General features: G+C 38.9%; 1 protein-coding gene across 14 annotated transcripts in view; it reads left to right on the top strand.

The window, feature by feature from the left end:
• Positions 1 to 22,541, top strand: part of ZBTB20 (zinc finger and BTB domain containing 20) — a 473,540-nt gene that overhangs the window by 245,838 nt on the left and 205,161 nt on the right. The window contains exon 1 of one of the 14 annotated variants that reach the window (XM_090150637.1): positions 16,142 to 18,633. The exons of the other annotated variants lie outside the window; for them this stretch is intronic. The gene's annotated coding sequence lies outside the window, so the exon portion shown is untranslated. Of the gene's footprint in view, positions 1 to 16,141; positions 18,634 to 22,541 lie in introns of those variants that run through there. 14 annotated transcript variants of the gene reach the window in all.

The following is a 22,541-nucleotide window of genomic DNA, read 5'->3' on the forward strand; positions in this document are numbered from 1 at the left end:
ATTTTTCTGGTAGCAGAGCTTTCAGGTCCTGGCCGATATGCTTTTAACTATGCACAGGAAAGCTTCCAGAGGAAAAGAGTGGAAACCCTATTACTTTATTCTAGAGAGTTTGTCTCTTGATTTAGGGATACTTTGTTCTCAGAATCTCATTCCACAGCCTAGTATATCTTAATTCTTATATAAAAAATGTGGCTGTATGTGGAAATTTTTTGTTAACTTCAGTTCCTTCCCCTTTTCAGATTAGACAGCACTCCAACCTACAAAACTTAAGGCAACAGGAGATGAGTGCCGTTCAGCCAGATTCCCTTGCTGGCATCTCTTCTTGTTCCTTAGTGAGGAGAGTCTATTAAATGTCACATGGTGGAGTTTATATAGCATTATACTGATCTAAAAGTGCTTTTTAACTTCCTATGCATAAATACTAGTGCCATTTTGGGTCTCTTCCATTATGAGTCAGACTCTAAAGCTGACCATATACCTAACATGAATTGTGGTTTGTAAATCTCTGCTGCTCATGCATTTGGCTTTAATGGTCTTTCTGAGGAAGAGTCAAATCCTCCACACAAATATTTTCAATTGCACAATTTCTGTAGCATCTAGTGAAAAGTAAGATATGTATGTCAACAAAATGTAACATTCTTATCATGCAAAATTTGGGGAGAATTCCTGCTTTTAAGAACTTGCTGAGACACACAAATATTTCTACGGAACATCTTACTTTCTTTAACAAAAGGTATAAGTAATCCGCTCCAGTTTTAGGTTAGTCTTACTGTTTCCCACGAGTGCTTCAAAATATATAATTTTAGCAGTGGAATGTTGCAGCACCTAGGATGGCAGTGCTTGTGAATTCAACACCAGATTTTTATGTTAGACCTATTCGTTTCTTAGTTAATGTCAAGCCTAGAACTATCACTGACTTCAGTGTAATTATTCATACAGATGCAGGAGCTTTCTCAGTAAGAGTGCACTGAGGGCCATTTAGCTAAGTGGAAATACTTCTGGGGAATGTCTATATGCCTTGGTCTGGACTCTATATACAGAATGTAGTAACAACAGAAAAAGCTACTGATGGAATTATAAAAATTATATGATGGTTACTGCAATTTGTAATACATAAAGGCTCAGAAAACTGATTTATTCATTATGGAATTTGAGAGTGTCATTGGTTTTTGGGGTGTGTCGCTTCTACTGGAAACTCTATTTGTAAGTATTGCAATATTTTCACTATGTACTCATTTTACTTTATGTATTTGTTACATTTTTCAGAACAGTGACGGTAATATAAACACTGGTCTTAGTATCATGAATTTATATTTATCTGAAAAAATTCTAAAGAAATGTATAAACTTAGGTCTTGCTCTTGTGAATACTTATCAGTACTTACTTAATTTTAATTGTATGACTTATCCTGTAGGGCTAAAAATTCAGAGGAATAGCTAACCAGATGTAAGCTGAGTATATCTGTACATGTTTTTGTAATTAGGGTTTTGCATTTTTAAAGAAACTGCACAGAAATCTTATCATCTGGTTTTTAAAACAACAAAAAACAATCACTTTTGGAATAAGAAATGAGAGCGTTATTCACTAACTTCGACAGCAAAGCATAGAACTTAGGCTTTGATACTGCAAAATGGACTTAAAATAGAAAATTGTATTTATCAAATTTGAAATGTAACAAGCATTTTCTTTTCTCGTATACAAAGACTTGCACGATTTGAGTTCGGTCTAAAGTCAAAATAATTAGGATACCTCACTCAAGTTGTACTTGCTTCATTTACTTAAGAATGCATGTATAGCATTTGACAGAGTAGAGTGGTATTTTATTTGGTTAAATTAGGGATTGAAGTTTGTGTAGTTTAAACTCATTCCATTTCTAAGAATGATAAAGGACAGGAACACTATAATCATCTCGTTATACGAGGCCAGAACAGGTGCAGGATATGGAAGAATGAATGTTCTTTCTCCTCACATCTGTTCTCTGATGAACTATTTAACTCTTCTTGCAGGAATCTGTTTAAAAGCTTTTCATAAGGCTTCCCTGTAGGCAGACAGTTCATTGCAGCACCCACATGCAGCACTTTGGACACCCTGGAAGTAACATATGCATGTGTCCTTCCTGTTTCTCAGTATGGAATGAGAAATACAGGAACATATGCTGAGGGAATCTCTCTGTACCTTTCTTCCAGGTACAGCAGACATAGACAAGACTGAAAAGCAGTATCATGATCTGTTTCTGCTACTGGGAATAACATTGTTTTCTGCTGTGTTTAAAACAATGGTTAGAACTGGGTTGCTTTACCTCCTATATGAGCATCTATCAGTTATTCCAACTTTGGTTTTTGAATAACCAAACAAATGATAAAGGAAAGCGAAACCTCATAAATGTTTAACTTGAATTTCTTTCTGCTTCTGCATCAACAACTTGAGTTTCTTATCATACTAGACGTCCTCTTGCTGGGAAAATAAACTGTGCTATAGTCTTCGCCTCTTTATTTATCTCTGTGATAGAGATGCCCAGAAGTCTGAGCTTTTTTTTTTTTTTTTTAATCAAGAGGCATAGTCTCAGTGCAGTTTTTTTTCATGATACTAATGGTGATTTTAATGGGATCCATACATAAATCTCTTTTGTAGAGGAAGGGCTCTTAAATGTTTTGTTTTTCCCATCTGCATATTGGAAATGCCATCTGATGAGAAGGATGAAAAGAGTGCCAGCTTACAGCAGAAAAGTATTAGAGGAATTTCTGCCACACACACTTTCCCTGCAGTGAAATAGAAGCATATGCTTACAGGAAAAGACTATAAAATTTGGTGTGAGCTTCAACTTTCCCTAAGCCTTGAAATGCTGGAATCCAGCATAGGGGTCCAGCCCATCACTGCTTTGTGAGCTCACACAGTTGAAATCTCAACTATGAGAAAATGGCTGGATGACTGTGAAGAGGAAAGGGACCTGGGGGTGTTGGTTGATGCTCGGCTGAACATGAGCCGACAGTGTGCCCAGGTGGCCAAGAGGGCCAATGGCATCCTGGCCTGCATTAGAAATAGTGTGGCCAGTAGGAGCAGGGAGGTGATCATCCCCCTGTACTCAGCACTGGTGAGGCCGCACCTCAAGTATTGTGTTGTTTTGGGCCCCTCACTACAAGAAAGACATTGAGGCCCTGGAGAATGTCCAGAGAAGGATTCTTCTGTCTGGAGGAGGCTCAGAGGAGACCTCATTGCACTCTACAACTTCCTGAAGGGAGGTTGTGGTGAAGAGGGGTTTGGCCTCTTCTCCCAGGCAACAAACAGGACCCAGGGAAATGGCCTCAAGTTGTACCAGAAGAGGTTTAGGTTAGACACGAGGAAAAACTTTTTCTCTCAGAGTGGTCAGGCACTGGAATGGCCTGCCAAGGGAGGTGGTGGAGTCGCCGTCCCTGGCAGTGTTCAAGAGGCATCTGGATGAGGAGCTATAAGATACGGTTTAGTGCTTGTGGTAGCAGTGGTAATGGGAGGATGGTTTGACTAGATGATCATGGAGGTCCTTTCCAACCTTGTGATTTTATGATTTTATGATTCTATGACTCCTTCCTACTTAACCTTGGAAACGTGAAAGTCAGGATTTCAGATTTTTCTCTAAAATAACTGAAAATAAACCTTATAAGATGGAGATTTAGAATTCTTGGACCGACTTCTTACAACGGGATAAACTTCTCTTTGAAGACACCTGTCTATATTCTGACTAAATGCAGAATTTACAGACAGTTAAAAAAAGTGAGATGAAATCTACCTATTGGTGGGTTTTCATGTCTGTAGAAAAATGATAGCATTTCTAATTTGACCTTTGCAGTTGAGTGTTCCATGAGCTGACACTGATCAGTTGAAATGGATCTCTACCTCAGAGAGAAATCAGACACATGGAAAGATTTGAATGCAGGGAAATCATCCATACTTCCAAGATCTTGCCATTTTATACCTATTCCCCAAAACCTTTGTATTTCTGAAAAATGAATGCCAGGCTGCAGTCGCGCACATGCATGTTGCCATTAGATACTGAACTACCAATCTGATCCACTTTTAGTGGAAGTTAATCCAGGAGAGATGAGAAAACTGGGCACTAGGTGTACCCTGCACAGTTTAGCAGAGAAACCAAGTCAGCAGTGAATGAACTGCCTTTAGGAACAAGACCAACAAAAGTCTGACAGAGTGGCACTCTATCCAAACTAATAAGAGCTGCCTCTTCAAAGTATTGATTTGTTCAGGTGATGCTTTTTCTGCTTTACAGATCTAGGTTTGATTATACATGTTCTGCTGTGCTTTGGTTATACATTCCTTTTCAGATTGATATTGGGGCTAGCTGTAGCAAAAAGCTCAGTTAGGTATTCACTGTTCACAAAGCTGTTTTTAAATATAACAATGTAATGTGTTTACAGTTGTGTTTGTGTTTGTCGCCACTTTTGTTTTGGGTTACTATTTTTACCTGATGAATTCAACCCCACCTGCAGGTATAATAAGTACATATACAAGCTCATGAACTAGACTAGTGATGGGAAAGAGAATATTCTGGGAAGACATCACAAGAGGCTTGCTTTCTTTTTCTATCTTTCATGCTAGATGCACACTCTTGGACTCCACTGGAGATGGGAGACTGGGCTAAATGGAGCATCTGCTCTCTTATATCAACATGTGGTTTTCAGAAGACTTTACATATATATGTTTACCTGAATATATACATAGGTGCACAGCAAGCCTTTCAGTCTCCAAGGCGTAATAATTAATTATTTTTATCTTCTCCTGTGACTTGTTTAGCAGGTTTAATTAATATTAAAGATTAATATGAGAGGAGGGAGTACAGCTGCCAGTATTCCTGCCTAGATGACAGGAGTGCTGCTTTCCTGCTTTCCAATTGTTCTTGGTTAAGTCTGGTAGAGAATGAACTGAGCTTGCTTCATGGGACGAGTTCCGGGAATGCAGTGCTGCTACCATACCAGATAATTATGTGTTAGTCACTTCACGTTGTGTGTCTGTGTGTTCAAATACTTATAGATGTATGTATGGTTTATTTATAAATATATAAAAATATACAAATGTAACTGCATGCATTCAGGGGAAACACTGCATTTAGTACTTCTAGCTCTAATGGCTTAAGCTATAAACGTAATTTGAACATCCATAGCTGTCCTTCTCTGGAACAGGACCTCACATTGCTTGTCTTTCTTGCAAACTTATATCTAGGCACTTCTGTATGATATGATCAGCACTTCGTTTGTCTTAAAGAAGTACAGATGATCTAAGCTGCTCATCGTATGATAATGACAGCATATTTTAGACACAAGAGAGCTCTGGTGATCCAAGTTTCTAACAGTATTGTCTGATACTGATTTCCTATTGTGGTTTGGGTAGATCACATTACCCCTTTGCCAGTGTCTTCCCATCCCAAAGGCCACTGCAAGCCTTGAGTAAGTAATATTTGAAAGGATCTTTGCAAATGGAAGCTAAATGTGAAAATGTATGAATAAAAAAAATAAATAGTATGGTCTATAGGCATTCTGATGAACTTCATCTGAAACTTAGCTCTTTACCCTTAAGCTTTAAAAGGCAGAGGAGATATCTGCAGTAGTACATCGAGTTTTATTCAGTAAAGAGGTTTTTGAAATATATTTTTCTGTTTTGTTCAGCAAGCATTCACAAGTTGAGTGGGCTTTTTTATGAGACCAAAGCACAACGCAAGAGAAAATATTCTATTTTTCTTTTCCAGTTTTTGCATTTTGACCTGACATTTATGTATATTGCATAAAGCAAATTCTGAATGCTGCAGCTTCACTTACTTGGGGAACTGACAAATATTTCTTGTCATTTTTACCTTCTTTTTGTAATTTTCTAGCAGGCTAAACATACTGTACTGTGCAGCTCTTTCCAGGTAGCATAGAAAGGGCTTTGTTGGTGTGGTCAGAGGAGGCTACACTTTGTTTGTATATGTCCAACTTTTCAATATAAAAACAATGTGTACCTGCATTTAACAGAAATTGTTGTGTCTACCTGATTGTATCATCTTTAGAAGCCAAATAATCTAAGCTATGCATGGTTGGATAGACTCAGCATATAAAAACTTCCTTTAAATTAGTCAGATCTTTGATTCAAGAGTCACAGTTGAAATGAGTCAGTTTTCTTTTTTCTGGCACTGGGAAATTTAAGAAGAAAAGCAAAAGAATTCTTGCAGCATAACAATACCCTCCATTGTAACTCAGTGCCAGCCAGAGATACCAGGAAGCCAGGAGCTAGGCCAAATCAGCACTTATTTGTTAATTCCAGGAATGCTTCAAATATTTGAGGGCAGTTTCCGGACAGAGCGATGATGGCAGAGGGTTCTGGCATTGCAATTTGTTGAGGCATGATGGATCTTATGTTTGGATCTGTTCACATTTGGGCACACATTTCACTGCACTTTAAGTGATTGTCCTTCATGCTGTTCCAGCAAGAGTGGCAAAAAAACTGTATGGATGAATAAAGCAAACAGCCCTTCATCAGAGTTCCATCTGGAGACCAAGTTCATTTTTCCTTTCTCTTTTCGGAACAGAATTTTGCATCAAGCCAGAGGTCAAAATTCAGGCATCGCAATTGCGGTGCACTCACCTAACAAGTATGCATTGCAATTACTACATTTTTAGGTCATTTTTAGGTATAAAGGGAATTTGTCTTTCTCGTTCCTTATTTCCTTGCTTGTCCTAGTGCTTTCCTCGCTGTATTTGTGTTACAGATTTATCAGGTCTTTTTGCAAGTACCTCCAACTCATATAGCCAACTATTTTTTCAAGCAGCCCTCTGCCTTTGTTACATCTGCATAACTCGCGGTTATTCTCCCATGCCAGGTCTAGCTCTCATTTCCTTGGTTTCTTTTCTGGTTTTTATTGTGGGTTGGTTTTTTTTTTGGTTTTTTTTTTTTTTCCTTTAACTTCCATTCTCACAATCTGAATAAATATCTCACCCTATGATTTGAATGCAGACATAACGAAGTGAGATTCTATGGCTTGTATTCCTTAGGTAAAAGCATGCTACTTGGAAAGACTGTTGGAGTTGTAAATTCTTTAATTTGTTTGTTTTGATTCCACTGACAAATGTTTCCTTCTGACCTCTGTAGTTGCATTCAGACTCTTGTATGAGCAGTGCTTTACATCTTTTTGTTCAAACAAAATGCATACACATCAGTGAGTTCCCAAACTTGGTAGCACAAATTCACACAGGAAAAAAAAAAGAAAAAGAATAATCTAACAAACAGTAAATTGCAAGGAAAAAAAAAATCGGTTTGAAAAGAAAAATGTAATTTTCTATTTTCTAGATTATTTTTCTTTAGGAGTAGTTTTTAATCACATCTCAAAAATCTCACTAGGCAATGCTGCTAATATCTGTCAAGAATGTGTGGTCTTTAGCTTCTACATTTCCTGATCCAGCTGTGTAATAAGGTAACCACCTTACTGCTCTTTTGTCAGAGTCACCATGCCTTTTCCATTTCTTTTTCTAAGCTAATAACTTATAACTTCTTATGATATGTCCTATTTACTCACTTGTATTAGTTTTTTCCCTAATTTAGTGAATGTAGGTCTAGCACAAATCTGAATTTCTTTATAACAAACTTTCTGCCATGGTATAAGCAATATTCTTTGTTCACTTTTGGGGCACTCCTAGGGCCAGACTCACAGACTCATCATTCTTCAGACCTGGATGAGCAATGCTTATTGTAACTGATAGCAAATTGCAAATTATTGTAACCTGAGCAAATTGCCTCCTGCTTTTTTTTTTTTTCCCCTCCAAAATCTTGATGGTATTTGTACTTTGTTCCACAAGCAGTGATCAAGGATGACTATTTTCCACTTGCCAACCTGGTCTTGTCTACTACACTTCTCCCATTTCAGCCATCAAGTGTGGCTAAGATTAACTGTTTCTCCAACAGCAGACTGGATTGCCAAATAAGATACCAGAGATAAATACAGCTTCCTTCACGCTCACAAAATGATTTGAGATTAGAATAATGCAGTTCCAAGAGGAAGGCTCTTCAGCAAGTTCTGAGTGGCTGTAGAGCTGGCCAGAAATGGTGAATATGGTGAATCCATTCGGATACAGAAAATAGTCCCAGGAAAAAAAAAAAAAATTGTTAAAATGGAGAGCAGCTATTCACATTTGGGACTGGTGGGAAAACAATGGATATTCTTCATTAGTAGAGTGTTAGTTCAGTAAAACATAGGAATTCATTCTGAATTTATTCAGAGGTCAGACTTGGCTGGCTTTCTTATTTCGCACTTTTTATTTTATTAACTGAGTGTGTAAGAAATAAAAAAGAACATGCAACAAGCAGCATTTGCTTTCTGCAACCTTGCAGTGCACTAGCAGAGAAAAGGTACGCATTCTGGAGAACAGGCCATTTTTATACTCTTATCTGATGAGCACTGTGTAGTTACATCTTCAATTAGTAGATGTATGTTTTTAATATGTACATCTATATACAAACGTGCATATATATACATAATTTAAATAAATAACTGTGGAAAGGTGGATAAGTAGTTATAAAAATAAACATTCTAAACAACAAACGAGTTTAGTGTACATCTAGAGGAGACTTGAAAGAGGCAGGCCTTCATGAAGGAATAACACTGTTGAAACCATATGTTTTCCATGTACTGGAGAGACTGTTTTAATAGATTACAAATGCATATAACCACAGAAGGTCTAAAATTAGTCAGGGTTTTAAGGAACTAGAGATTGATACAAGTCATTCCAGACAGTAGAGCACTTCTTTTCATCCAGATCCAGTGAATAAACTTATGTGACTGAGCTGAAGGAAGTATTGGAGGGGTATGGTACGCCTCCAGCTGCTGAACAGAGTTATACAAAACTTTGTTGCTAATTTATAGTATCCAGGAGGAAAATTTTCATCAGGCATTGTGCTTCACAGGAACTATGGTGGATTAGACCACAAGTAACCACAGTTTTGTCCCTTCTCTGCCACTGTTACGCTAAAAGGTCTGGAACAAGGCATTCCTCCTCCTTGTACTTTAAGACACCATCATAGAATAGCAAATCTCTGTAGACCAGACTGCTCTGGAAACTGCTGATGAAAAATGTTGGCTAGGAGTTGTATTTTGCCTTTACTCCCAAATTTGTTTGAACTGTTTAACCTAGAGCAAAACTCAAGTGAGTTTTTATGGCCCTCAGAGTTTGTGCTAAAGTTCTACAAAACATTTCAACAGCTCTGGGTCTACTCTGAGCTGAGCCCACCTTCACTGAAGAGGTTTGTAAATATCAGAAAAACCTTAATCACCTGATCTAAATTAGGAAATGAAATCAAGATCTTCTGTTGGGCTGTAATGGTTCTATCAGTCTGTGTAGCACCGTCTACACAAAAGTGTAGTTCTCTTGCAGCAGGGCTCACATGGCAGTTCTGCTCTGCTGCACACCCTGCTCAGTCAGTCTTCTGCTGGTCTAGCTGAACTTCATGAGATGGCTTCATCCTTCATCAGTTCTGGAATGTGTATGACAACTGAGACATTAGTGACGTCGCCCTGTTCTGTGATATCACAGGCCTCAACTGAACATGATCTGGGTTCCTTCATCCATGATACCTTATTCTCAAATGCAATGTGAGGGTGACCATCCAACCCACATGGACACCCTTCTCATTGTGACAGATATTTGCATTGTGTCTTGAGATACTTAGAAAGAGAACTAAGTCACAGAGCTAGCTGGGAACATCACTCACTGAAAATGTTTGAGCATGGCTACTACTACAGCTAGCCATGTAGTGGCTCTATGCTAACTTCACAGACTTTCATCCCAGTGATGTTTTTATAGGGGGTTTCAAGTCTGCAAGGAACTCATTTCTATGTTAGCAGCACTCTGTACAGTTCTTAGTAGGAGGAAGCTTAAGAAAAAGAGATGTACGCAGGAGAAGAAAGGAAAGTAATTTTGGCCTACAGTAGACAGGCTTGGTGCTTCATCAGACTTTTGGACCACACCTCTGTGCTTTTTTCTTTTTTTTTTCTCCTGTGGTGAAAATGCATTAATGCAAAGCCACAAACAGAAAAATCTTACTAGAACTTCTGAATTATTAGAAATCTTCTCCAAGACTTTTACTTTAAAAATTGTCAAGATGTATCTAAGAAAAAGTCTGTTGCTCTATTAACTTCTTTAATGAAGTATTACTTTCAATGTCTGTCAAAAATAGACACATGGAAATCACTGAACAAAAATTTGAAATGTTAACAGAACTCTCCAGGGAATAAATTATTTTTACAACTGGCCAATATAACATAATACAGCACAAGTCTCTTAAAGTAGTAAATAATAAAGGAATAAAACTGCTAAAAGAGTTTGTCCTTCTTTCTCTGAAGCTATGTAACTGCACTCAGCAGCATTTCATCTCCAAGGGCTTCGGGAAAGGCACAAAGGTGAACGTAGCTTAGAATCAGTAAGAGGGAACTTTCATGAGGCCTGTGCTACCTGCTGCTGGTCGTCAACAGCCATGTTGCAGCTCCACACCTGCTCATTCCGCACCACCACTGTTTGCCATCCTGAGCCTTTTTCAAAATCTGGTGGTAAGCTGATAATTCTCAGGGCATCTCTGTGAAATGGTTAAGCGTGATTCTTCCAGTGTGACACACGGGGTAACTGAGGTATGGCGAGGATAAAGCTTTGGCCTCTTTGCTCTGACAGGTAACATGGTTGTGAAGGCCTCCATCTTACTGCAGCATTTTAACGTGTTCCAACTGTGATTTCCCTGTATGCTACAAAACAGGACTGCCTTTGAATTACATCTGTATTTTAGCTTTGGGATATCCCTGAATCTCGAAATGGAAGCAAAGCATCAACTTTATCTTAGCAGCTGCCTGATTAAAAAACTCTTTCAATACACTGTAAAGCTCTATGAGCAGACTTCAAAGGCTTACTTTACAGGGTGAAAAGGAGAGCATCCCAAGGGAGATACAGTTCTCCACATTGCTGGACTGTGATTCTTGTTTACTTTAGAAATGGGTCTATCCCAGAAAAACTTTATAGTCTTTCGTGGAGGAAAAAAGGCCTTTTTTTTTTTTTTTTTTTTTTTCATTTGGTAAATACAGAGAGATTCTTGGATAAAAAAAAAAAGCGGAGAAAAAGTGGAGATTTGGGAGAAAGCATATAAATGACATTTCAAATAAGCTTGTTGTGTCTTGGTAGTTCTTTGAGAGACCAAGTGATGTCAGTTCATGCAGGCTTTATCCAGTGATGTCCTCTCTCTGAGTTCTCTTCCTGTTTTTCCGTCCACTGTTCAGACAATCTGCCCTGCAGCACTTATTTGTTCTTCTGAGATCAGTCACACTGAAGCAGTTGTATGGAATTAGGCTTTTTTTTTTTACTGTATCTGTCAACTAGCTTTTGGTTTGCTAGGTTTTTTTCTTTCCTCCCTATTTCTCTCCTCCCAGTGTAAACTCATTCCCTATTAGTTTAATCAGAAGGCCAAGAACATTCATCTGAATAGTCTCAAATCTGGGGTATACTTGAAAATGTAACCCTTTTTTTTTTATATAAAACATGCAAAACTATCTTCATTTAATAGCACTTACTTGTAAAACTCTTCACTCAATTGTAATAAGCTTTAAAGATGCTTGAAATTTAGAAATGGGACTACATTTTGCAACATTTCTGGTTTTGGTATTCTCTAACCATGGGAATAACTGGCTCTTTCTTTTTACTTTGTTCAGTCATAGAGATTGTGCTAGAAACTTTGGATTAAAACTGTGGGTAAAAGTAACAGAAGGTAAATGTGCTTTCGAAAATTAAAAAACTTTAGAAAGCCCTGCACCATGCATATCCTATGGCCTTGCATCTTGGAGCATACATGTTCTCCTGGTGTGTTCATTGTAAACAGACTGCATTAATTTCAGAAATAGTGGCATATTTTTATCAACACAGTGGAGATTGTTTCCTTTTATAATCCACGTTATCAGTTATAATTTTCTCTCACTAATTATTTTAGGATTGAAATTGTTATATTTTCTTTGAGACCTGGGAGGATGAAATTACAGGAGGAAAAAAAGGCTTTAGTATTTTTTTTTTAATGGTGATTTTGAGAATACAGAAAGAAATGGGGAAAGAATGAGAATAAATTACAGTATTTCTAACATACTCAATAATATATTTTGTTTCTGCCTCATTTCCAAATTACCCAAATGAATGTTGTTTAAATTTTGCTTGTTGTAGATACCCTAGAGAACCTGGTAATAAATCAAATGCCAAACAAGTTAGTTCAGTAGTTCTAAAGTGGTCTGTATGCATAACATATGTAGACTGAACATCATTTGTGCCTGCACCTCACTATTTTTCTCTGTTGAGATCTCTCCCTATTCTCATGGAAACCAACCACTGATTGACAGTAATGCTGTGAACTTCCATTTATTAGCTAATGCATTTTTACTGACTTTTCATGAAAATAGGAGCAGAGTGGAGTGCTATGGAATATTCATGGAACAAAATTCCAGAAAAAGAGGTCTTAGGGTCAGGAGAAGGGAGGGAATGGGAAACAGATGCCAGATTGCCTGTAGAGAGTCCAAGCATGTGTTTTTGTTTGTAGCAATGATGCACATGCTTTTTGCGGGTGCAATTATTGCTTCTGCCTTTGAAAGTTTCACCATAAATCTGTTTCTCAATCTCCCTTCATTTTTGACCCAAATTAACCTCTTTTCAGTACAGTTACTTAACCTTATTTTCTCTTGGGAATATCTGTGCAGCACCATGTTGTAGGTGTTCTTTCTTAAATGCTGGAGATCACACTGAATTGAAATCCCTTTCTGGACAGATTTAATTCATCAAATATTTCTATCTTCTCATAATCTGCATGCCCTGGATTTTATATTTCACTGAGTCACTGCAATGAACAACACCACATGAGTGAAAAAAGACATTCACCCTTTCTTTTTCATCCCTGCCTACCATCCAGCTTTAAGCAAAGGCATACGATCTGTAAGAGCTGAAAACTGGGACCTGAGGTATTTGAATATCCATTTAACATATCGTGACACTTTCCTTCTAATCTATCAAACACTTAAAATTCTGATTTCTCTTGTTCTGGCAATAGCTTGTCTCATTTGAGTGACACCTCGGGTCTAATGAAGCTGACTGCAGGTGACTCACAGCTAACTGCAACAGATGTGGGGTGAAAGCTTTTAGCAGCCGCACACCTCCATGTGGGAATTCCCAGCCCATTGTACCCGTGACACTGACACTCTTCTACTTTCCCACATCAGACTCAGGCTTTAGCCTCGACCTGACAGATTTAAAGTCACATAAGCCGTGTCTCATCACAGAGTATTTTATAAAAGAGGGAGTTAAGTGTGTTAGCATTTATTAGTTTTGTTTGGGAAATGGACGAAGAACTGTATCTTAATATTCCTGTACTCTGGGGAGCTTTGAGCCTTCTATGAGTTTTCTAACTTCAGTTTAATCTATAGTCTGGGATGCTAGCAAGTGTTTCAGCTTGCTGCCAGGTAGTTTCAGTGGTTGTACTGTACCTTACTGAATAGAATATGCCATGAAGAGCCAAGTACCAGAACGCGGAGCCACATTATACTGCATACAAAGTGAGAAACTTTCATGCTCTCTCCTGAAAAGAGGAGCTCTTTGGTATCTCGAGAGCCTGTTTGCAACAGAGCCAGCATATTGCCTATGGTTTTCTCCACATGCTTGAATTGAGTTTCCTGTAGTACATCCTGCATGGGACTGATGCTGGGAGAGTGAGAGCTGTGAGATAGCTTATACACGTGAGCCCTGCAGTGCTGGATAGGTTAAGGAGAATCAGTTGAATCAGCAGAGTTTCAGAGTTTCTAATGTTCTGCTCACAGCAGTTTGAAGTAACTGCAGACTATATCAGGTCTTTCAAAGCTGAGTGGTAGACTTCACCCCACATGGTGCAACCAACCAAATGGGACGCTTTCTTGGGATGGCTGTTGTGTATGGATGTTTTTGTCCTAAAGGCACCATGAGCTTATTGATGCCAGTAGCTCTCTGTGATGCTATATCTCAAGAAAGCCATTATTTTGAGCTAGAGGTGTGTGTCTGGGCCCTCAAAATAGAAGCTATTTAAATGCATATATATGTATTTTTATTTATTTTATATTATATGGGGCGAAGTTGCCTGAAGCCTGTTTATTAGTTAATAACCACCTCCAGGTTACCGTCTCTAATCTCATAATGAAATTGAGTTAATAAATCCAAGATATTATTAAATAAAGTAAGTATTTAATATTACTTGTCCTCTTTGAATCCAAGTCGCAATACAACAGAATTACATTTTATAAATAACACCTTTCGTGCTAGCACCACGGGGCATGATTCAAAAGAATCTAAATAGAACATGAATGCTGTAATCAAATGCAGACCCCGGGAAGGCAAATTAAAAAGGCATGTTGCTGGTTAGCGCAGCAGACGGGGTAAGTATAGCGGGTCACAGGAGAAAAGCTAGTTACAAAAACAAGGGTACAATCGAAGGAAAATTGTTTGCTTGCCCTCTCCAAGCCATGACTGGCTGCTTCTCTGGCCGTGACCTATTTTTTTAATAAAGGAATATTTATAGAGGCTCTTACATTTTAATTGCTTTATACTAAACAAGAAAACAACAAAAAAACTCAACCCCGTGTTTGCATCTGGAGAACAATACTGGATAATCTATTTATAGAGAGTGAAGCTACATCTGGAGAAGACTTTTCCAGTAGTTTATCTCATCTCTCTCTGTTTGTCTCTCATCTGGTCTGTTTCTCTTTGCATCCACTGCCATAGCTCATGCATCTCTTCCTACACTGAGGATCATATAGTGGAGGGGAAAGTTGATGGGAAGTGCCGTGAAGCTTACCTTGCAGAGATCCTGCAAGTTTTCAGTTCAGAGGACAGGATTGACAGGAGTGAAAGAAACTTATCTCCAGGTCCTCAGAAGCCCAGTGACAGCCTTACCACAGTACAACTCTCCTTGCAGTGTATGCCTGGCTCTGTTGCCTATATCATCTTGCTATCTCTCCTCCCTAAGTGGGTTACAAAGGTGGAGCAGAGGTTAAGTAGAGGTTAATGGAGCAAAAAACAGAATTAACCTCCACGGATTTATTGGTAGCTGCTACCAAGGTGGCCTCTGCTGCATGGGGAGATGAAGGGAGAAAAGCCCCTATCTCCGAGACTCTGCTGGGTCTCTTCTTTCTTTGTGAAGGTGTGGGAGAGCATCAGCCCCTCAGGGGCTTGTCCTTTCTTGGGCTACTTAAGGCAGGCGGAGAAACCCATAGGATGTACTGTTGTTCTGAAAAGGATTATGGCCAGCTCTGAATTTTGTGTGTGTCTGTGTAGAACAGCAACAAAACACATTTAGCATTCAAGAGCTAATAGCCAACTCAGGAGGTAGAAATGAAACGATGATGGTTTTCTTTTTATATACATGTGCATGTACATATGTATACATCTATTTTTGTATAGGGTGAATATTACAAAATACTACCTAGAGAAACATGTTTTAGATGCCACCAAATTAAAACCCATAATTGTTTGAATACAGGTCCCAAGAAAGAAAGTTCAGTTACAGCATCAAGCTACGTAGAGTGACAGTATTTCTGTGTGCAGTCAGTTACTTGTACTACAATAGGTAGGATCAGAGCAGCCTAATGCAAAATAACAAATCACAAAAACTGGCCTGTAAACATTCCTATGGAAAGAAAAATAAAATAAATAAAACCTTCTGGAGTGGTCTGCTGCGTTCAAGGTAAATGAAATATTTAGCGACGGCAGCAGCAGAAAGAAAAAGAAATATGAGATCTTACATCTCAAGTTATTAGTGACCTGTTAAAATACAGGCTGACAAGTGCCTTTGCCAGATTAAAACTTTGAAAAAGGGCACAAATGGGAAATGTCAAACCAAAAAATCAGTAGAAAATGACCGTCCTTCTGGCTCTCACTATTTTGCAGTTCTTAGGCAGTAGCCACTGTTAACAAGAGTGAAACAAGAGTGGCATGATTCTGAGGCTGTCTTGATGTAATGGAAATAGGCCACGCTGACAGGCAGACAGTTGAAATTTGCTGAGATTTTGATCACAACTGCATGATCTGTTCACTGCTTGTGTTGTTTTGTTTAGTCTAATTTTCAGAAGCCTTAGAGACTTTCTTCTTTTTTTTTTAATAGATTTCATTTGGTTCTTTGCTCCCCATTTTTATACAAGCATCCCTAATGATTAATGATACTAAATAATCAGAATGCCAGTGTTTAATTTAGTGTCTGCTATTGATCTCTGGACTGTTTAGTAAATGACTTATTAAACACACAGGACTGCTTTTACTTTCATATACGTAAAGGCAGCTAAGTTATTGAGAACCTAAGGTCAGTTGATCAGTTTGCTGCTTAGAAATGTGGAAGGTTTTACTGGGCATGAGTAGTTAGAGGTGAATGATGAGTAAATCCAATAAATGAGCAAAGCAGTTCTAGTGAGACAGATCTACCAATGCCTGCTCAAACTTCTCAAGCTTCTTAGATCTTCTCCCTTTTTGGAGAATGGAGTCAGCTACGATACTGCCTTAAAGCACTTCACATGGGTGCTGGGAAGTGGGCAAATACCTGTTCATCAATCCCTGTGAGCTGAACATGTGCTATGGATTAGTAATGCCCTTACCGAGCTTCTCCTTGAGGATTTTTACTGAAATACCCAAGCAAAGAAAACAAGTAGCTATAAAAGTGCTAAAATAACCTTGGACTTAAGTCGATCGTTTCACTGTGAATAGTGTTTGAAAGAGAGAATATTTGGACTCAGATTACACATTTTTAATTGTTTGGTATTAGCATGTATGACCAGATGGTCAGCTTTACAGTTTACCAGTCAGTCTGCTATAATCAAGTTGAGTTCCTTCCTTCCCACAGCTCCTCAGGTGTTGTATGGGTGTTGTTGCTTTGATTATTCTGTACTGGGAAAATTGGGTCTTGAAAATTCTTTTGTTTTATGAAGTACCGTAGATTTAGAAATGCTTTAACAATGGTTTCCCCAAAAGGTGTAAACCTGAAAGAGCTGTGATTTACTATAAATTTTGCATTAAACACTCTCAAGTTTTCCTTCCAATCTCTCTTCAATCTTAAGCATATCTCTGCCTCATTCACCTGCATTCATAGACTGATTGTTGCTAACAAGAATCAGTGACAGCATTGCTTTGCCAGCAATAACATGCAGGTGTAAAGCTAATTAGTTTAAAAACACGTTTTCATTTGTAACCTTGTGCATACAGGAACAACAGACTATGCAGTTTTTTGAGATTCAGGACGCTGAGATTTGGGACAGGTAGAGATAAGCACTACATTCACAAGGAAGGAATTGCAGCTCTTTCTCAAGTGAGAGTCCCATAGAAACAAAGTGTAAATGGGGACTGCCAAGGCGTTTTCAGTATCTCATGATCTTTCAGTCTTTTCTCTGACTTCTCCCCTGAAGTAACTTCTTTCCGGCGGTACTCTGCTTTTCTAGTCATGACCCAAAACGCAGCATTGCCAAGTGTCTCAGCTCCCATCAGCAATCCGTGATCTTCTAATGTTGTACATGCCAGACAGATTTAATAAGCTCCCTAATAATGACTTGTAGCATACTGGTTTCTCATCGACTCAGGCCATCCCCCCATTCTAGGTCTCAAATATGCTTGATAAATTATTTGAATTATGCATTCTGTTACCATCTGTGGTTCCTCATAAAGAGATTGCTATTTGCCGTGCATTGTGCCAAATCATGCAATAGTTTTTGCAGAGCCAGAGACTGGACTGAAATCACCAAACTCATGTCACTTGTGACCCACAGAGCAATCAGATGTGAGCTTTAAGTTGACTGCAGTTTTAGTATTGTGAGATGAGAACGAATGCATAAATTCTCCAGCCCATAAATCTCAAAGATTCTAGGGAGGTTTGGGAGAAGTTCATGCACATCTTTTTTTAAAAAAAAAATACCTATATGAAATGATCTTATAGCTATGCGTTACGAAACGCATAAAATGCTGTTATGTATATAAATGCACAGATATGCACAGACATGTGTACACACACACATACATGTACTGTGACCTTCTCCTCCTTCCCCTTGCCTTGAACTTCCTCCCTGAATCTGTGCGAATGGCGGAGCGATGAGCATTTCTAAAGAAATGTAGCCCTGTGTGAAACCTTGGAATAGTGACATCTGTTGAATTTGGACAGTTTTGTTTGTCTACTGGGAAATCTCATGAGCTTCCCAATATTTTTTTCTGAGTTGGCGTTGCCCTCCTTCCCTCCCTCCCGGAAAGGGAGGGTGGCTTCAGGAGACATGGCTGCTTTCTCGTGTTCTGGTGCGGTGTAAAGTTTTCCGTCGAGAGACAATAATGTACATTCCTCTGGCAGGACGAGATGGATTTTTTTGTTTCTCTTGCTGTTGTTTATTTATAAGACATTTCCTCTTGCTTAGTGGAAGTTTGATCATAAGAGGCTCCAGTGATTTTCCTTCCCACCTCTCCCCTCCCTAATTTCTCTGCCTCGGCACTCGCTCTGGAACACAGTGAACTCAAAAAGCCCATCGGCGCGGGGCACGCTTAGCAGCCAAGCCTTGCCACTCTCCAGAGACTGTGAGGTGATTCTCCTTCGTCACCGCTTGGACCAGGAACCACAGCCCTGGTGAGTGGTGAGCTCCCAGAATTTGATGCGTCAAGGCTTCTATTCTCGGTGCTGCCGAGGCAAAGCAGGAAATAAAGGGTTTTTTGTTGTTGTTGTTGTGTTTTGTTTTGTTGGTTGGGGGTTGTGGGTTTTTTTTTTTTCTTCCTTTCTTTCTTTCTTTCCTTTTTTTTTTTTTTTTTTTTTCCTTTTAAAAAAAGAATCAGCAACAACCACAGAGGAATATGGAGCTGGGAGCAGCCACTGCTGAGCAGAGAGAAGGCAGCTCCACGCCGCAGGGCTGCACCCAGTCTCCCCTGCCTTGTGTCCCTCTGCCTTGTGTCCCTGTGGGGCTGGGCTCAGCAGCAGCTCCGAGGGGCCAGGGTGGGGGGACGAGAGGGCTGGGCAAGCTGGGAAGGGGATGGCATGGGAGGGGGTCGAAATGTTAATCCCTTACTTGGAGTTTCTGTCTGGCAAGTTTTCATGCCTCTGTGTTGTGAGCATTTACATTATGCTCTGAATACCTGATTGCCCAGCCAAGCAGAAAAGAAACTCTACAGTGGATGCATAGTAAAAGAAAATGCTTCTGCGGAAGCCACCTCTGGGAATAGGAAGAACTGGTTGGTTTATAGGCTGCTGGTCCATTTGAGGGGGGGAGGGAAAGGTTGCATTTATTTTATTTATTAATTAACTCTCTCATTTCTCTTTTTTTTTTTTTTTTTTTCTTGGTATGGGGAAATGAGAATCAGAAAAAAGTGTATTTTGGAGAACTTCATATATGAAATTCTGGATACTAAAGAACTAAGTGTCTCAACCAACACTGAGGCATTTAAGCAGAGTTATTCCCAGCTGATGGATAAGGAAGCTGAGGCACAAGGCTGCATGGGGAAGCCAGTGAAAGAAAAAGGAATAGGATGTGCATCTGTAGTTTCAAGCCCAGATTACTCAGGGTGTCCTTTTGTCCTCTCCTGCCTGGCTAAATGTATCGCTTCTGTTAATCTTATGCTGCTGTAATGCTAAAGAAGGCCAGGGCAGTGCGTGGGTTGTTCCATTCATCTTTTATCATCTCTCATGTTATCTGAGTTGAAGAAATGAATCATCTCTTGACTAACATTTTCTACTGTTAACAAAGTAGGCACATAAGAAACACAGAGTAGCAGTCAAAATATTTTTATTTTGAGGTGTTATCCTGTTCTTTGAAACATGTTGTCCCTGGCAAAAGAACAAAATGTTTAACGGCACCAATGTATCTCACATGGGATATTAATTAGGAAGCATTCTTCTCCAAGTTATCTTTTGAGTTTGATTCATTTAGGAAGTGTATCAATATACATCTCTGACCCCCATGGTAATACCTACCTCTTCAAACGCTGCTGTTCACCTGTGACGCATAGAGGAAGTCAAGTCACTATTCCCTGGTTTCATGTCCAGTGTAATTTGAAAGGACAGCACACAATGACTGGCATTGGCCAGTTTTTCACTGGAGCTGTCAGTGGCTTTGCCGTTGATTTCAAAACTGACCTAAATGTCAAATCAAATGCAACCCAAGTTAAAGAACTCGCTATTTCATATAACCGATAAATAAAGCCATTGCAAGGGTTGGTGGTTTTACTGCTTGGCAATTTTTGCAAATATTTTATTTGGTCCTGATCCATTTGGGGCTCCCAGTCCCTCCCAATGATTCAGTTTCAGTCTAAAGTTTGACTAAGCCCAAGAAACAGATGGAGCATAGATTAAGCCTCTGAGTGTCCTCTGGGCTTATTTTAGAACCACAAAGAACTGCAAACTCCTCTTTTTTTTCATCTATGGAGCCTTGACTGTAGACTTCCATCAGCAATGTGCAGTGAGGGTTGGTTATTTCTCACAGTGCACTGCAGTTGTGGAACCTCTCCCTGAACCTAAACTAAATAACTAGTTCTTAAGAAAACCCACAATTAGGCTGGCTTATTCTCTCAGTAAAGAGTCATATACACACACAGAATAATCTTTACGTCCATCAAAGCCCTAATCCAAATGGTCCCAGCTTTTGAATAAATGGATGGTAAGATCCAAAGTTGGCATTTGCATCACCTTTCTGCAGTGTACTCAAAGAAGCTGACAGATCAGAACATCCCAAACTTTCAGGCAGTTCACATCACAGGCAGAAATATAATGGATTTTTTCTTTTCTCTAAATGGGCTACACTGAACTCCCACACACGCTTTTTGGTCTGATCTTTGAAACTTATCTCTGATTTACTTTCTCCCTCCAGGCAGTGTAAGTCTGAAAGACTTAAGTACTTCTGAAATGGAAAGTTCTTAAAGCACAGTGCAAAATGTCTGAAACTTCTAACTTCTGCCTGTGTAACACTTGTTCTCTGGATAGACTGTAGTCAAGGGCTGTCACTCTGGTGACTTCCACCAAGAAGGCAAAACAATGTTGAATTTCTTTTTTAAGAGTCTCTGTGTTGTTCTAAACCTCTTGGTGTTTAAATTATTTAATTAATCTATTTATTCTGCAAGTCTCTGCAGTAGTAAAAGAACTTGTCTTCACTGGTATTTACATACAACAATGTGGAGAAAATCAACAGTCTTTCTTATTATGGTATAAGCTGCTTATTGACTCTAGTCCAAGGTTATAATGGTTTGTCTATGGTCTAAAATCATTAGGGTGAAAATCTGCAATTTGAAATCATATTTTAACTGTCTGTTTAAACACTCTGGGACAGTAAGATGATAAACTGTCTCATTAGTGGTAACTTCTTTGCTTAGCACGTAGTGTATTTTGCCATAGCTTCTTTAAAAAATCAAAATGAATGCATACAGCTGCTCTTTTATAAATGCCCTGTTTACTTCTCTAGGGAGACATTTCAGTTGCACCATCCCTTCCAACTGGAAATCCCAAAGTGCTGTAGAAATGCAGCTGAATTAAACCTCCTGATGCTACCCGTAGGTGAAGTGGAGAAGGTATAATCTCCTACCCGACACAATCAAAGAGCAAATGGTAGTCTTTCACTTGCATTTAAACCAGCAGTTTGTGCTTTTGGAGAAGATAATATATATTTATATAGTAGAATCCACAGCACAGTATTCAGCACACCGATTCTGTTTGATGTGATATATGTTTTGTTCTGTTAACTGCATCAGCTGAGAACAAAGCACAGAAAAGGTTGTAATTATAAAGATGCACAGACTCATAGGTACTGGGACATTTATACAGTACAAGAACTTAAGCCATACTGAGAATCAGTTTTCATAGTAAAAGCAAATGCTTCATTTCAAGTACCTTTCCTCTTTTAAGGTATTGTAAATGTTTTATTAATTTATTTATTTTTGCCCCAGAGATTGAACAATGTCTTATTTCCCAGGGTCACAACAATGAAACAACACTATTTTTATTTTCCCCTTCTGTAAATCAGAAGAGAAAGTGAAACTTGAAGTCATATAACAGGGAAAGTTATGAAAGTGAAAGGAATTTGGCGGATTGGAGCTGGATGACCTTTAAGGTCCCTTTCAACTCAAACATCTGAAAATTCTGTTATTTGCAATAATAATTCTGTTATTTGTTTCCTGGTAAAGCGGCAACTAACTGCTGATCACTAATTATCAGCTGCAAAGTTGTGTTGTGATGTGGAACATTTGAACAGTTAACTCGTGATCTCAGCTGAAGGATAAAGGAATAACAAGGTGCAGGAGCTGTAAAATGAAGGCTTTTCTTACTGTCCTGGATGGGGAAAAGAAGGATGGATAAATAACATGATGAACGTGAAGGGAAATATAATAATCCCTGGCAGACCTGAACCTCTGCTGCAGATCCGTCACTGTGTGGTCTTTTTCTACATCTCACTTGCCCTTCTATAAAATGGAAACAGTTTTTTTTTTCTGACCACACAGGACTGCAGCACAGTAAAACAACTTCAGGTTTAGCAAGGCTCAAACATGCTTACAACTCCT

Source organism: Phasianus colchicus, chromosome 1 (genome assembly GCF_987193195.1).
Source record: "Phasianus colchicus chromosome 1, bPhaCol1.hap1.1, whole genome shotgun sequence".
NCBI lineage: Eukaryota > Metazoa > Chordata > Aves > Galliformes > Phasianidae > Phasianus > Phasianus colchicus.